The 14,788-nt window shown below is 40.9% G+C and overlaps 1 protein-coding gene across 2 annotated transcripts in view; it reads right to left on the bottom strand.

The window, feature by feature from the left end:
• The window catches only part of LOC131455515 (fidgetin-like), a 33,451-nt gene that overhangs the window by 6,566 nt on the left and 12,097 nt on the right, over nt 1-14,788 (bottom strand). The window lies entirely within an intron of this gene.

Here is a 14,788-nt window from a genome sequence, read left to right as displayed (position 1 = left end):
TCCTGTCTGCACAGCTCCACCTTGACCTCCTCTCTCTACCATTCTCTTTACCTTTCTGTCTGCATCTCTTCTTCATGCCTCCCCGCTGCCTTGTCTTCCCTCCCATTCCCTCCTCTTTGCTTTTTTTGGTCATCCATTTTCCACCTCCCCTCCTGTTAGATCCTTCTTTATTTCTCCTCACCCCCCTTTTATTTTTACTCCATCCCTTTCGATATATATCTCTTCTTTTCATTCCCTTTCTGTGCTTTCTTTGCAGCCACCCCTCTTTTTATTTACTCCCTCTGTGCTTGCTTCACCTCCTCCCCTCCCTCCCTCCTTTCTTGCTCCATCTCATCTCAGACACACTCACCTGGCTCTCCCCTTTATTGCCTCAGGAGGCTGGAGAGCCACTGTTTCCTTTAATCCCAGCCAAAGCCATCTGCAAACACTGACAGTCACACAGCGACTCCATCGTTGTCTCACTATCAAAGCTGTGGTATCAAAGCTATCAAAGGCTGGACGGGGCGTAATCACAGCAGCTGCACGGCACATTGAACCCCATTTGATTTGACTTAGTGCACACAAATAAAGGATAATATCGGTGTCATTTAGGCGGCTTCCTCCGACTTATTGACTGGCAGTGGATGCATGTAGAGATCCACAGTTGGGGGTCTAGTGAGCAATGCCTCCTTCAGATTATGTGTGCTTTGGTGTCTGTGCGAGTAATGCAGGCCTGCACAAAACATCCATTCATGGAACAGCAAATCCATTTACGCTCCTGAAAACACAGACATGCACAAAAAAATAAAAGCACAAACACACACACATTCACACTGTCTTGCTCCCTTTTCCAAGGCCCTGTGTTTGTTTGGTAACAGCACAGAGAGGGAGGGGGGAATCCCCAGACTCCTATTTCCTCTCTGATTCTCCTCTCCAGCCATCTCTCGGCAGACGCCAGTGGCTAATTAGCAGAATGGCGATCTGCTAATTGTGTTAATTTACAACATTTTAGCCGAGGGGAGTCTAGCAGGGGCTGGCACGCCTGTCACCCTCCCAGTGTTGCGAGCAGGGGACGCCTTAGACAAAGAGCTGAGTGGAGGGAAGTTTCGCATTAGCTGGGAGGCTGCTTTAAAATTGAGAATATATTGTGGGGGAATAAAAGGGCAGTATTTCAAGGAGAAAACCACAAAGTCAGTAAAAGGTTACAAAAGAAGAGAAAACGAGGCTTTGGGCCAAATACAGATTCCACAAAAAACTCTCCAAAGCAGCAAAATTAATAGGAAGGCATATTGTTGGGAGAAAAATGAAGTGATCATTATTTTAAAAGAAATTATGTAGGTATTCGTAATACAATATGAAGGAATTATAAAAAAATATATATTTATATAAACAGGGGTCTGTGTGGTTGTTTGCCATCACAACTCAATTCTTTTGATGTGAACAATGGTGCTTTGATATTGCACATGAAACCTCTATTATTTCTAAATCAGCTCTTCAACTTCACAAGATCATATAGACCTACAGTAAGTAAAGCACCTGGGTAAAGGGACGACACAAAGCCACAGACCAAAGCTGTGGCCAGAGCTCTCATCTGGATTCATTCATGTCTTCAGCGTACACCTCCTCCACCTTCTCACATCTCAATCCAGAGCTCTTTTAGCACTTTCTTGTCTTGAAGGTTTACGGGTCGCACTGAGTCATTTAGAAAAGGGGCACTGCGTAATCTTTCCATTCACTAACCTAATTATTGACCCCCACCAGCAATCAGGGAATTAAAACAATGTGTCAAGCACTTGACCTTCTCCGATACTGATATTATCATAAAAAGCCATAGTGCAGACCCTTCTGTCTGATGGACAGAAGTGGAATTTTACAGGACCAGGATGCTAAAATAATGTAAAACTTTATTTATTTCATGACCTGAGATGGGATACCTTGACAAAGAGAGTCATCATAAATCTCAGCCACCAAGCAATTAAGCGATTTAGCAATGACCCTGCATCCCAGTGACTTAATTGTCCAGTATTTTACTACCATACAATATTATAATACTAGAGATTATGGGATATCTCCAGTATTATAATATTGCATTGTACAAGAGACTTTCCAATACTTCTTGAACTTCAAAAAAAACCAACTTAAAATAAGGTCAAATACAAAGGGAAAATATTTTTTCTATCTATGCTTCAATATTTTTGCTTGGTATATTGTAATATGTGGTAAACTGTAATGTGTCGATTGTGACAATAAAGGTTTCTATATAAGGCAGACATTTTATGGTGTATCAGGTTAAAGAATCACTTATGTTAATGGCCAACGACATTTCTCATGGGTGGAACAATGAGCTGAATAAAGGTGTCGAATTAAATGTGAGACAAATGTAAAAAACGTGAGCCTTTATGGAGGTTGCTGTCATCGATATAGAATGGTATTAATAGTGGCCGGTCTTGATAAATGCGTGTCACAATCAATTAAATGCACAGTGGGTCTCGATGTGTCAGAATATACAGTAAATAATTTGAGAGGGCTTTGTCACTGAATCACTGGATTTTTAACACATATTGATACATTGTATAATAACACAAATACAATGATTTGTGAGACTATAAAGAAGCTGCTGGGTGAACCTAAAACACGTGAAATGAGGTTGTTCCAAGACAAATATGAGTTGATTTAACACATACAAAAGGCTGCTGGCGAGGGATAAAGAGACATAATCAAGAGAATAATCATGGACAAGAAAAGAGACCAAGCCTTGTGAATAGCACGCACTTTCCTGCCATAGTTTGACACTCCATCAAACTCTATATGTCCTCTATTTTAAGAAACATGAATCTTTCTAATTCCATCATTAATAAAGATAACATATATAAAAGAGTGTGTCAGCCTCCATCAGGGCTTTCATCTCTTCCATAATGAGGTTAATGCAGAGACGCAGTGATTACCACTGCAATGCAAATGAAGGCCAAATGATAACTTGCACTATTTAAATAAGGTAATAGCGATTACTCTACGTTATTCAAATGAGGACAGATGCTTTGAACTCAACGCTTTGAACTTGCTGCTCCTGTTCCAGAACATATGGAGGAGATGGAGGAGGACTGACTTTGGGATCATCCTGGCTGGAAACTTTAATTCAGTGTGATGTAATTGTCACGAACAATGAGCAAAGTCACTTCATGTGGTGGTGCAGATGTGCAGAGTTAACAGGTGGAAATATCAATGTATCTCGAAGTACAATGTCTGAAGTTTATTGAAAAAGAGAAAGAAAAATGTACTTAATCACTGTATTTTTATTTTGATGTTAATAAAAGAATCAACGGCTTCAATGCCAGCTATTCATTCAAATATATTTCAGGCCATTTTCCTTTTTGAATTACTGTATGAAAAACAAAATCTACACAAGTGTCTTTTGGTTGCAAAAGCCTTTTTTACTGGGTTACAGGATATTGTGCACTATGACAATACATTTAAAAGCTGTGCAAAATTCCCTTAAGATGAGGTGAATATTTTTCTACCATTTCAATTTCTTTATAATATCTTGCTGGATGTTGTATGTATTATTGTGATAAGTGTACAAAAACAGCTTTACAAAAACCATAATCCCTTTAGACTACAGTTTTGGTGAGAACATTTTTTAATACAAATATTAATTGGTAAAAAGCTGCATGCAGCATTGCCACCTCACAGCTGCCTCCCTGCCAGCAGGTGGCCATAATCATGCCCTCAGTTTACATGTGTGGACGTGTTCTGGCTGGGTCCCTTATCTCACGTGTGAAATTTTGCACAAGGACACACCCTTTGTCTTGGGCTGTGTCATGTTTCCACCAAGTTTCGTGAAATTTGGTGCAAATTTCAACTTTGTCCTACTGGATTTCACCTTTCGGGGCGCCACTGAGCCATTTTGTACCACTTTTACACTTCGAAATAGATCACTAGGACTGTAATTGGTGTGCTAGACACCTTTTTTTTTAAGTCAATTATATGCAACATTAACAATTTTCCCCATTGACAATTATACTGATAATGGAAATTCACCACGATCAAATGATTGTGACTGGTCCCTTGTGACGGCGCGCTAAGTCTCAGCGGCCCTGATCAACCCTTTCTATCTGACCTTGCAATTCCGTTGTGCAATGACAATAAAGATCCTATATGTATATAGGTATTTTTATTATGATGTGTGATAAAAGTCATATATCATCCAATTCCCTGGCAGCAAGGCAGCAGGATGTTTGATTTTTTTTTTTTGCTATGTCCACAATGGGGTTTAAGGCCTGGGGGAAATTTGCAGAGGCATTTGATGGACTCAGGCAGTAAAGTGTGTGACTGCACTGGAAGACAGTGGGAGAGGGATCATGAAACAACATTCAACAAAAATCTTCTCCGCTTTCTGAAGTGTTAAGTCTGCCAGCAGCACTTTGTTTTCTGTTTTTTTTCTCTCTCCTCCAGCATAAAGAAGTGTAATCATTCTCATTACACTCGACGTCCATCTGCATCAACAGAGCTGCCTGTTACTGAGTGTGTGTATGTGCGGTAAACAGCTCTTTAGAGAGAGCTAATGAGCTCTTTTAAGTCTGTCCGCTGTGTGATTCTGCAAGCGGGGTGTCAGAGCAAACTGCCCATTTTGGTAACGTCATAATTAAGCTGTGTGAGTGTAGGGAAGAGATGCCGGCTCACATGTTGATGCTGACATGTAAAACACACACACACGCACACAGACACACACAATCTGAGATGAGACGTACAAACGTGCGCGCGGCCTGTTTTTTCTTTCCAATATAAACAGACACTGAAGCCCTTCAGAAACAAACTACCATGTCAATTTCATTTAAAAAAAATAATAATAATGATTTCCAGTCTCTTCATAAGAGGACGGACTTGCATGACAAGCGATAACTTCATCAAGAGAGACCTGTTTCAAACACCACCGGGGAAATCTAATCAGCCAGTTATTCAAATCCTTATCAAATACACCAGAGGGCATCTTTTAAACCCTGAATTGCTGCATGTGTATGTGTGTGTGTGTGTGTATGAAAAGCCTAAATATGCCCATGTGTATGCAGCCATTGTTTTATTGGGTGTGTGAATTCTCATGCACGCAGGCCTTGTGTGTGTTTAACAACCTCTGGACCACCTTGTTAATGAGTCCAGCACACTGTGACTAAGCCACAGGCTACGCTGTATTGGCACACAACCTACAGTAGAGTGTCAAATAATGTGATTAGGTCCTCCAAAAGGCAATTAATTATGAAATTAGTCATGAGCTGGTGTCACATGCACACACGCATAACACATACATGTATGCACACACACATGACACAGTCTCTGTAACATGTCCCCTTTACCTATTTAAGTCCATAGAAATTGGAATTTTTATACAAAGTAACACATCGTTGCATTTTGTCCCCCTTTTAAAGACTTCGTCAGCTTTACTGTCTTTGTCTTTTATAATTTTCGGCAAACACTAACGTACAGGGGACAACAAAACAATAATTGACATGATCCCATGCTGCTTCCAGATGTCATCAAACTATGTCTTTTATAAAAGGCCCTTTGCGCAGCAGCCATTTTGACAGGTCACAGTCGGAAAAACACAGGTGTAATTAATGAAGGCTGAGTCCCATTTAGTTTCCTCGGTTTCCTGTTCTGAACAGTGCCATCGTTAGTGCGACCACTAACACTTTTGAAATGCTAACGTGTCAAAGTGGCTGCTGTGTACAAATTCTTTTGATTGAGAGAGCCCTAGTGGTAGAATTTACATACGCTGCCTTTAAAGCAACAAGTGACAAAGGCTAAGAATTAAAAATAAATTGCTGTTCACTTGAAGCCATTTAGATTTGAATCAAAACTACATCAAAAATAAATAAAAAGACAAATGTGTTTTAACAGGTGAATTAAATTTCTCTTTCACCCCGTGTCACAAGCAGCAAAACTGTCCACCACAGCACCACTCTCCCTCTGAAAACTTCCAACAAGCCCAAATCCACGTCTTTGAAGCCTTCAATTCAGTCGCAGCTTACCATTACAAGGACTCGCCTGTCGACAAAAACAACAACAACAACAACAACAGATAAGGGAGTAAACAGAGGGAGTTCAAAGTCTAGACGGCGAGCAGTGACCGGGAGAGATGAGCTGTCACTAACTCAAAGACAGTCAGGAGGAGGGAGGGAGGGTGCTGTAAAAAATGACAGCTCAGAGCTGTGAAATAAAGATATTTGACAAATGACAGCGTCTTTAAGAAAAAAAAAAAGAAAAAAAAATCAAATATTCATTGTAATCTGTGATCTCTGACCTTGTGACAAGTTTCCGCAGCTACCGCCATCAAACTTTGAAGTATGTGCGGAGCAGATTTGGAGTAAAAACAACCAAGACACTTGGCTTGGAGAAACTGGCTTCATCGTGGAACAGAAATATTCAGGCTTTTTTAAAAAATATTAGGCTATATTTAATGATGAATCTAAATTTAGCACACAGAAGGAGCCATACTTAACCGTGATAAATCTCCTGCTACATTCCAGAGGCATATCATGGTCACCCCAGCGCAGCAGTATCACATCTTCCTTAGAGCTGTATAAATTGACACTGTCTAAATTTCCTTTTACTAGACAGACTATTGAATGGGTGGGTTAAATGGGTAGGGCGCAGTTAAACAAATGCTCCGGATCAAGGAAATTGTGCGTGGCTTCTTTTGTCATTCAGAGAGGAAATTGAGAGATATTCGGCGGGGGCTCGGCGCTGCTAACACACGGCATTCATCTATAATGCACTCGGCCTGTCCGTCAGCTACTCCATTTCCTGTGACTAGCGCAGCGTGCCTAATCACCCGGCTCGACGCGGGGTTCCTTCCTCAAAGACAGCCCAGCATACACACAGCAATGCACACACACAGAGGCAAGATACATACAGGATACACCAACTTGGACAGAAGCATCAGACCTGCTGAGGCAAACAGATTATTCTTATCTGGTGAACAAAACATCTGTACAGGCTCTGAGCACCACTGTGCTCCAACAGTGTCACAACCCTCACAGCATCTGCACATCTCTTTCATCAATTTGAAAGGAAAACCTTTCACGGGCGGACAAAGATCCACGTACACACAACCGGGGGGGGGGGGGGGTTTGAGTCATGTGTGATCAGCTGATTTTAGAATACATTACACAATGAAGCTACTGTGGTTTTTGCACTTGTGTAATTGTTTATTATTATTTTAATTATCATTATAATAATAATAATTATTGTTTAAAAAAATGTTGTGTATCGGCTGCACTTAAATCTCTGGTAAACTGGTATTTTACACAAGAATAATCATCAAATCGGCCAATTCTTATTTCTAACCTATAAATGATGCAAAGGCAATTAAATAACTTCATGTAACACATCATAATGCATATATATATAAAATGTATATAAATACCAAAATTGTTTAATAGGATTAAGGAGATATGGCTGCACCCAAACTCTGATATCTAACGCAACTGCTACCACAGCAAATATTCAAAAACACTGACACTGAAGACAGTCAAATTTCAAATTTCCTCTTTTAAAAATATCACAAACAAGCCCCCAAATGTTACTTCACTCTAAAGTCCAGGGGATGTGGGGAGTAATCATGTGGGAGTGGATGCACCTGTGGAAAATCAGCATTGGTGGGTCCCCAATGCACACACACACACACACACACACACACACACACAAATAAATGTCACCAATATCACCTAGCACGAAAAAATAGTGTAGGTAAATGTCCTGAAGCCCAATCTGTCACAAAGCCTAACTCAGTAACAAGGTAAACGCCTTGTTAGACTCACATCCTCCAGTATGAGTTTACGTGAAGAGAAAATGCCTGCAGTCTTTGTCTGGTGACAGCAGAAACAGTCATATTCACACTCAGGCGGCTGCTGCTGCAGGATCTTTCCGCGCGCCCTGGAGGTTAACTTGGGGCCACACACTATCAATACTCCTCTGACGCCCAGATCCATACCTGTGAACCACCACCACTTTGTTTACCTGTGTGCTCAGTAATTAAAATAGATTTCTGAGAGGAGGCCTAATCCTTTTAGAAATGACATTGATCCGGCAACCAGTGCAAGAGAACTGTGGTGAAATTCAGTTTTTTTTTTCTTCCCCCCTCCCTGACACTCTTTCAATACAAGCTGCATCGACGCCACTTCGCCCCCCTCGATTGAAACTTTGCAAAGTCCTCGATATGAAGGACGTCATTTAGGGGGAGGTGAGGAGGAGGGCGCGCAGTAGCGAGGTGGCAGGTGGAGATAATAGAAAGGAAGCCTCTAACCCCGACTAAAGCTGTCCGTCTTCGTAAATAAAATGAGATAATTATTGAGTGAACAACATTATACGACAACGACGCACTCTTTCTTCTGCCCCCCTCCTGCAGGCGCAGTTGTAAATCTCAACAAACACGGTGCTTTTGGACATTAAGTGCTCACTAAGCACAGTGGATGCATCATATTTCAAGAGCAGGCGTTGTGTGGGTGAGGAGCTGGGGAAAATGGAGTGTAATGGTTATCCATTATCTTATACGGCCACGGCGGCGATGATCATTTTCAAGTGACTCATTTCTGGAAGTACCTATCTATTGGCCACTTCGAGAGAAGACTTTGATGGCTAATCCAAAACAACTATTCAGAGGTCATTTACTGTGGCGGCACAGAGACACTCTGCACAAGAGAACGCTCCAGCCTCACTCATTATTCAAATACAAACCTCAGGACGATCCACATCACAAACAGCCACGCTGCAGTGCCAGAGTGGGCGATTACCTACACGACAAACTCTGGTCCAGAGTGGAAATATTAACAATGCATCAGAAGATAAATATATCACAATCCACGTAAGAGTTTGACAGCTCACAAGAGATATTTGTCACGGGAATAAATAGTAATATACTGGAGTTTCTGAATACATCAACAAATACCACTTGTTGAAAGAGAAGCTCAGCAGCCAATAATTTACATTGAACTTTGATTTTATTCAGTCATATGACTTTATTCAGCCAGGACGAATGTATTTTTTAGAAGAGTAGGTGGCATGTTTGTTTGTGTGTGGTCTCGGCTCCACATGAATGCTTACTTAACACCACACTGATTTCCCCTCAGCAGTTAGACAAAAACCAGCCGATGCTCAATGATGCAGCACCGTGTTTGTTGCCGCCAGGCGCTCTGTTTGTGTGTGTGTGTGTGTGTGTGTGTTACCACTGGCACACAGACAGCGCAGCAGTGACTGCTGAAGCGTCACCATCTGTGGACGCATCTACTGTCTGTCTGTCTGTCTGTCTGCACCAGGCTCTGTTTGCAGATCCTGTACGGGTTTACAGTGTGTGTGTGTGTGTGTGTATACTTGTATTTGTTACCTCTTTAGGACCTTTTCCGGCATAAACGCTGACCTTATCGGGACCAGTATTCCTCATGGAGACCAAAACCTGGTCCTACTGAGGCACAACCTCATTTCTGAGGAACTGTTTAAGTTAAGGGTAAAGATTTTAATTGTGCTTAGGTTAAGGTGAAGGGTCAGGCATTAACTCTTTATGGTTAAGGTTAATAATACTTTGTTTAGGTTGTCCAGATGAAGGGAATGCAATGCAGGGTCCCAAGAAGAATAGGTGTTTGTGTGTGTGTTTGTTTCATTACCAGGGTTAGTATTTAAAAAAAAAAAAAGGATTTTAAAGCATGTACAACTCTTAAAAAATATATTTTTTTGCACTTGGCAAGCAACTAGGATTAGACATTAGTGCACGCCGTGAGTGGCACACATGCAGGTTGTGTGTGTGTGTGTGTGCGTGTGGATTACTGAAGAAGCCCTGGCTGGGATAACCTCTACCCCCAGCCTGTGAACTTGCAGCACCCTTTATGGTGCATGTTTGAAGTGTCAAATCCTGCACACTTCATATAGATTCTGGAAAGATCTGCCAACAGTTGCCTTCTTCCCCACTGTGTCCCAGAAAAAGGGAAAATAAAAGGGAAGCAGAATGAGTCGCTTTCAAAAAAAAGTGCCTTTCTAGTCACTCGCTTTTATAAAATTAATAAATCAAAGAAATTAATAAATCAAAGCACAAAAATGCTTTTATGCTTGGCCGAGGTAGGAATAAAGAGCAAATATACTGTAGCTATACTGATGCTTTAATACAAAAACAAACATAAATGCCTTATTTCCATGATGAGTGCTCCTTCACCCACATCGTCTCAATTTTCTATGTAATGGTTTGCCTAGGAGATATTCACGTAACAGTAAGTTATTTATTTTATTGATATGCCTATATATTTAGTTAGCTTAGCACAAAACCTGGAGAGTAACTCAACTATTGATAAAAGATAAATTATTTGGGGGAAACATCTAAATTGTGTCATTTTAAAAATGATTTATTAATAAGAATGGAAGATAGAAAGAAGGAAAAAGAGAATATCAAACAGGATGTGTAAGAGGTGAATGGGAAGTCCACTAAGTTAAGAGTGAACTGCAAAGAGCTGCATGTCATGCTCTTATACACAGCTGCTTTACTTCCATTTAAACCTGCATGTAGTGTAAAATCTGAGGTGTGCACGCATGCACAGTCCAGCAGGTGCACGCGGACATGCGTCGGCGGAGAAGCCTGCTGCACGTGCGTCTGTAAATCCACTGTGGAACTCGCATTATGCAGGAATTCACACAGGTTGTCTAAACAGTCAAACAGTGGATCAATACACCCATCGATCGGTGGCATTGAGACTGAACTGGTCGTGTCGAGGGGGCAAGAGATTCTCACTAGAGCTCTGTGCAAGCTGTTGGCACTAGAGCATACACAGTGCTCACATACACACATACTGTGTAAGTGTATATATATATATATATATATATATATATATATATACATACATATGTATATATATATATGTATATATATATATATATATACATATAAGCAGGGACATACATTTGTGCTGTTTTCTTTCTCCACTTATATCTGCCTCTATCAACTTGAACAGAAACACTGGGTTACATGTGGGGAAAAAAAGAACAAAAAAAACACACCACCAAACCAGCATTCATCTCACAGGAGCAGATTCAGGTCCTGTCTCTGCAAGTGAGAGCAGTCTGCCAGCAGTTTGTCTCAAAGTGAGGGCATCCAGTCAGCTTCAGCCGCTGCATATCAAGCTGGCCTCCGCCGCCGATGCGTCTCCTTGCGCTCAACTGACACAGTCGATAGCCCTGCATTATTCATAGGGACGGAAGAGATGGCCTCTCGCTGAGGGCTGGATTTCAACAGTCCCTCTCTTTACTGGGGCTGGCAGACGCGTGACACCTTCAACAACTGTTTATCGTCAGCAAAAAAATGACAACGTGAGGCACGAGGAGAAGGGCAGGTAACTTGAAAGGGCAGGCTCCACGGGTGGGGGTGGGGGATTAAACTCGCAAACAAATCCGAAGACAAATTTGCAGGTTTTAAATGAGACCGCATGTTTGACAGTTTGTAGACAAACTCCCTGTCACAGACAAGTAAACAGCGGTAAAAACAATATTAAACACATATTATGACTCTCTTGTCAGCTCCTCTTGTTTTCTATCAAGTCAATAAACACGGATCACAAAGTTAACATGACAACCTGATGCGTGTCTTTGCACTAATAAAAGCAAATCATAATTTTAAATGTGGCTCATCCGTGTTGGCTGATTTCCATTACACAGACTTATGACATCAATTAGTTAAAGTGCGTCCATTCAAAATAGAAAAAGAAAGAAAGAAAGAAAACAGGCAGTTATTTTGGAGTAAATCAAACAAGACGCGGAGAGAACCACAGGCAATACAACACGTCAGGCTGCTTGATATCAGATCTCAGAGGAGAAATTTGATGGGCACCGATGAGCAGAAGGCATCTCAGGAGAATTGGACAGAGGAGAGATTTAATGTGATCATAGGGGACGCTCATCTTTCAGGGAACGGGGTAATAATGAGCAATCAATAACGTCCTTAACAGAGTTAGAGCGAGTGGCTGACAGCAGATGTAAGGCTGCGGCTAACAGGCTACGTCTGATCTCACATTACCACCTTGGATGAGGCTTTAACACACATGTACTCACACACACACACACACACACAGAGTACGCACACACACACACACACAAACGCCAGCATATGGACCAACACACACCAACATATGGACACACACTTGCTCTCGCTCTACTGGCTTTCTGTGTGCCTGTTTTTCTCCATCAAACACACACACACACACACACACACACACACACACACCCTCCTCAGGTGACATCCACCAGTGTTGTGTCATCGTCTATCGATCAATAGCTGTAATCACATGGTAGGAGGCTCGGCGCTGTGTGAACACAACCTTCTCACTTTATCAACCGGCTACTGATTTCACAGGTTTGAATGACAACCACAGCTGACAGATTTAATCAGATCTGCTTGTGAGAGCATAAATAAACACACTCTTTACATGACGGAGGGCCCGAGAACGATTGTAGAAGTATCTGCAAAAGTTTTGTATCGTATCGTATTTTTGCCCACATAACTAACATTTTTGGAAGCCCTGAAACGCAACCCTAGAGTTTTCCTCTATACAACCTTGGTAAAGTCTGGGAGTTCTTACAGCTTGTTCTTGACACATCATCTGGGCAGGACTATTTTACTTGTGTGGTGTCTGATAACTATCGTGTGATTGGCCAGTATTGTGAAGTAGGTGTGGTTCATGCGGAAATGTTGTCATTCCCTATGAGGACTTCACAGGGAGTTCTGCACTTGAGCTTCTCGTGAAGTATGAAATGTGCTGGCCAGAACTATCTTTGTTATTGTTCCTGTCACCTTGAGAAAAAGAACAAAATTCTCTGTTCTTGCGGAGTATGTATTGGCCTTTATACACGCGTTCCATGTCTTCTTCTCCATTTAAGGCGTATTTATGTGGCACTGTAACACTGCCACATACAGGCCTGGCATATATACTACAACATTTGGAGGCATTTTGGCAAAGTTTGTTTGTATGAAAAACCTTTTAAGAACAAAGAAAACAAAGTCCCTAAAGTTGAGGTCTCAAACTTGCGGCCCCCCAATCAATTTCCTGTGGCCCGCCAATTAATATCAAGTTATAATTACTTATTTATGTGTTTTGTTTTGTTAATAGATTCATAAATAAATATGATTATATTGTTATCTTCTTATCCTTCCAAACACTTTTATTTTGAAATTCTGTGAAACATCATTATAAATCATTATATCGATATAGCACATAATCGCCTACATATTGCCTACAAATCCTACATATTGCATACTTCACTAGGCACAGACTGTAAAAATGTAAATACAAATCAGGAATAGCATTTTAGCTGTGTCATCTTGTGGGCTGTTTATTTCCTCTATATGGGAGAATAATATTTGCTATACAGTTAGATAATTATATATTTGAAAAAGTGATTGTATCAGACTGATATTTTTAAGATACCTGCATCGGACATGTAAAAGTGGTATCGTGCCATCCCTAGTTTTAAACACGTCTTGCACAAATGATCCTTTTCATTGTCTTTTTGAAACAGACATTTACCAGTAGACATAACCTCCACTCATCATCTATACCAGCATTTTTGCTTTTTAAGTGTAATCTATCACATCCTTCCAGAAGAGCATTCTATAACACGCGTACTGTGAGGAGCAAAAGGAAAGTGCTGTCTTCATTTCCCCTCCAGTTCAGTCTGATCTAGAGTGAGAGGAAACCATGACCTTGGTAACAGTGTGAATGCATGTGTTTGGTTGTGTGTTGGCAGCTTCATCATCTGCTTTCACATATTATTCCGGGCAGCATTTCTCACAGCAGTAGCAGCAGTTCGAAAGTCTTGTTTTCACTCTCCACTAAATAAATAATTACAGCTTTATTAGTGTAGGCCGTAGCTCTAGGCCAAAGGGAAACACAGCATCTGTACTTGTTTGTCACCTGGGAAAAAATAAAAGCAAAATACTCTTTTTACAAAAGACGAAAAAAAGATAGACACGTTTTAGGAAGAACATTTCCTATTCAGGCAAACGCGACTCTTTACTTGTTTCCCTCTCTGAGTCCACACAGTTTGAGAGAAAACTAGCTGTGATTGGTCCACAACATGATAAATACGAGCAGGATGAGCACAGGCAGGCAGAAAGAGAGAGGAGCGAAACGGATGCAACGCAGCGGGGAGAAAAGGGCGTGAAGTATTTAGTGTTGTGATAAGGAGCGACTGTGCTGTTGTGCTGGAAGGAGAATGTCATTCCACATGGAGAGTCCCAGGAGGGAGATGAGTCAAGGCTGAGGCAGAACTGTGGCCAAAATAACGGCCTGGGATCAAGGCCTTGATATTTTTATAATGGAAACTTGTGGAAACTTTTGTTTTTAATAGTAAGTCCTTGCCTCAACAAAACATTCCTTCATGCTGAGCTATGGTTTCCTCACTTTCTCATCTCCTCATTTGTTTCCTTTGCTTCAATAGTCATAAATTATGTTAATTCTATGTATTTTTAGTTACATTGCTTCGGATTAAAAGTGCTACACAAATAAACACTCATTGATTGACTGACTACAGCTGACTTAAACTGGCATTTGCTATTTCGCACTTTTAGTTATATACCTTTAAAAAAAAACATTCCATATAGACTCCTATAGAGCACCTTACACTTTTAATTCATCAAAACTTTATAAATCTCTTTACAAAAACCTCTTTCCCTGCTCCTCGGCCCTGCAGTGACTGAAAAACTGACAGTAAATCTACATACATTCCTGTTTTGTAAGCAATATCATGCTATTGCAGATGTTCCAGCCCTTGTCAACAACTTGTT

Source organism: Solea solea, chromosome 2, assembly GCF_958295425.1.
Source record: "Solea solea chromosome 2, fSolSol10.1, whole genome shotgun sequence".
Taxonomy (NCBI): Eukaryota; Metazoa; Chordata; class Actinopteri; order Pleuronectiformes; family Soleidae; genus Solea; species Solea solea.
This window is presented reverse-complemented; position numbering and strand designations above follow the sequence as displayed.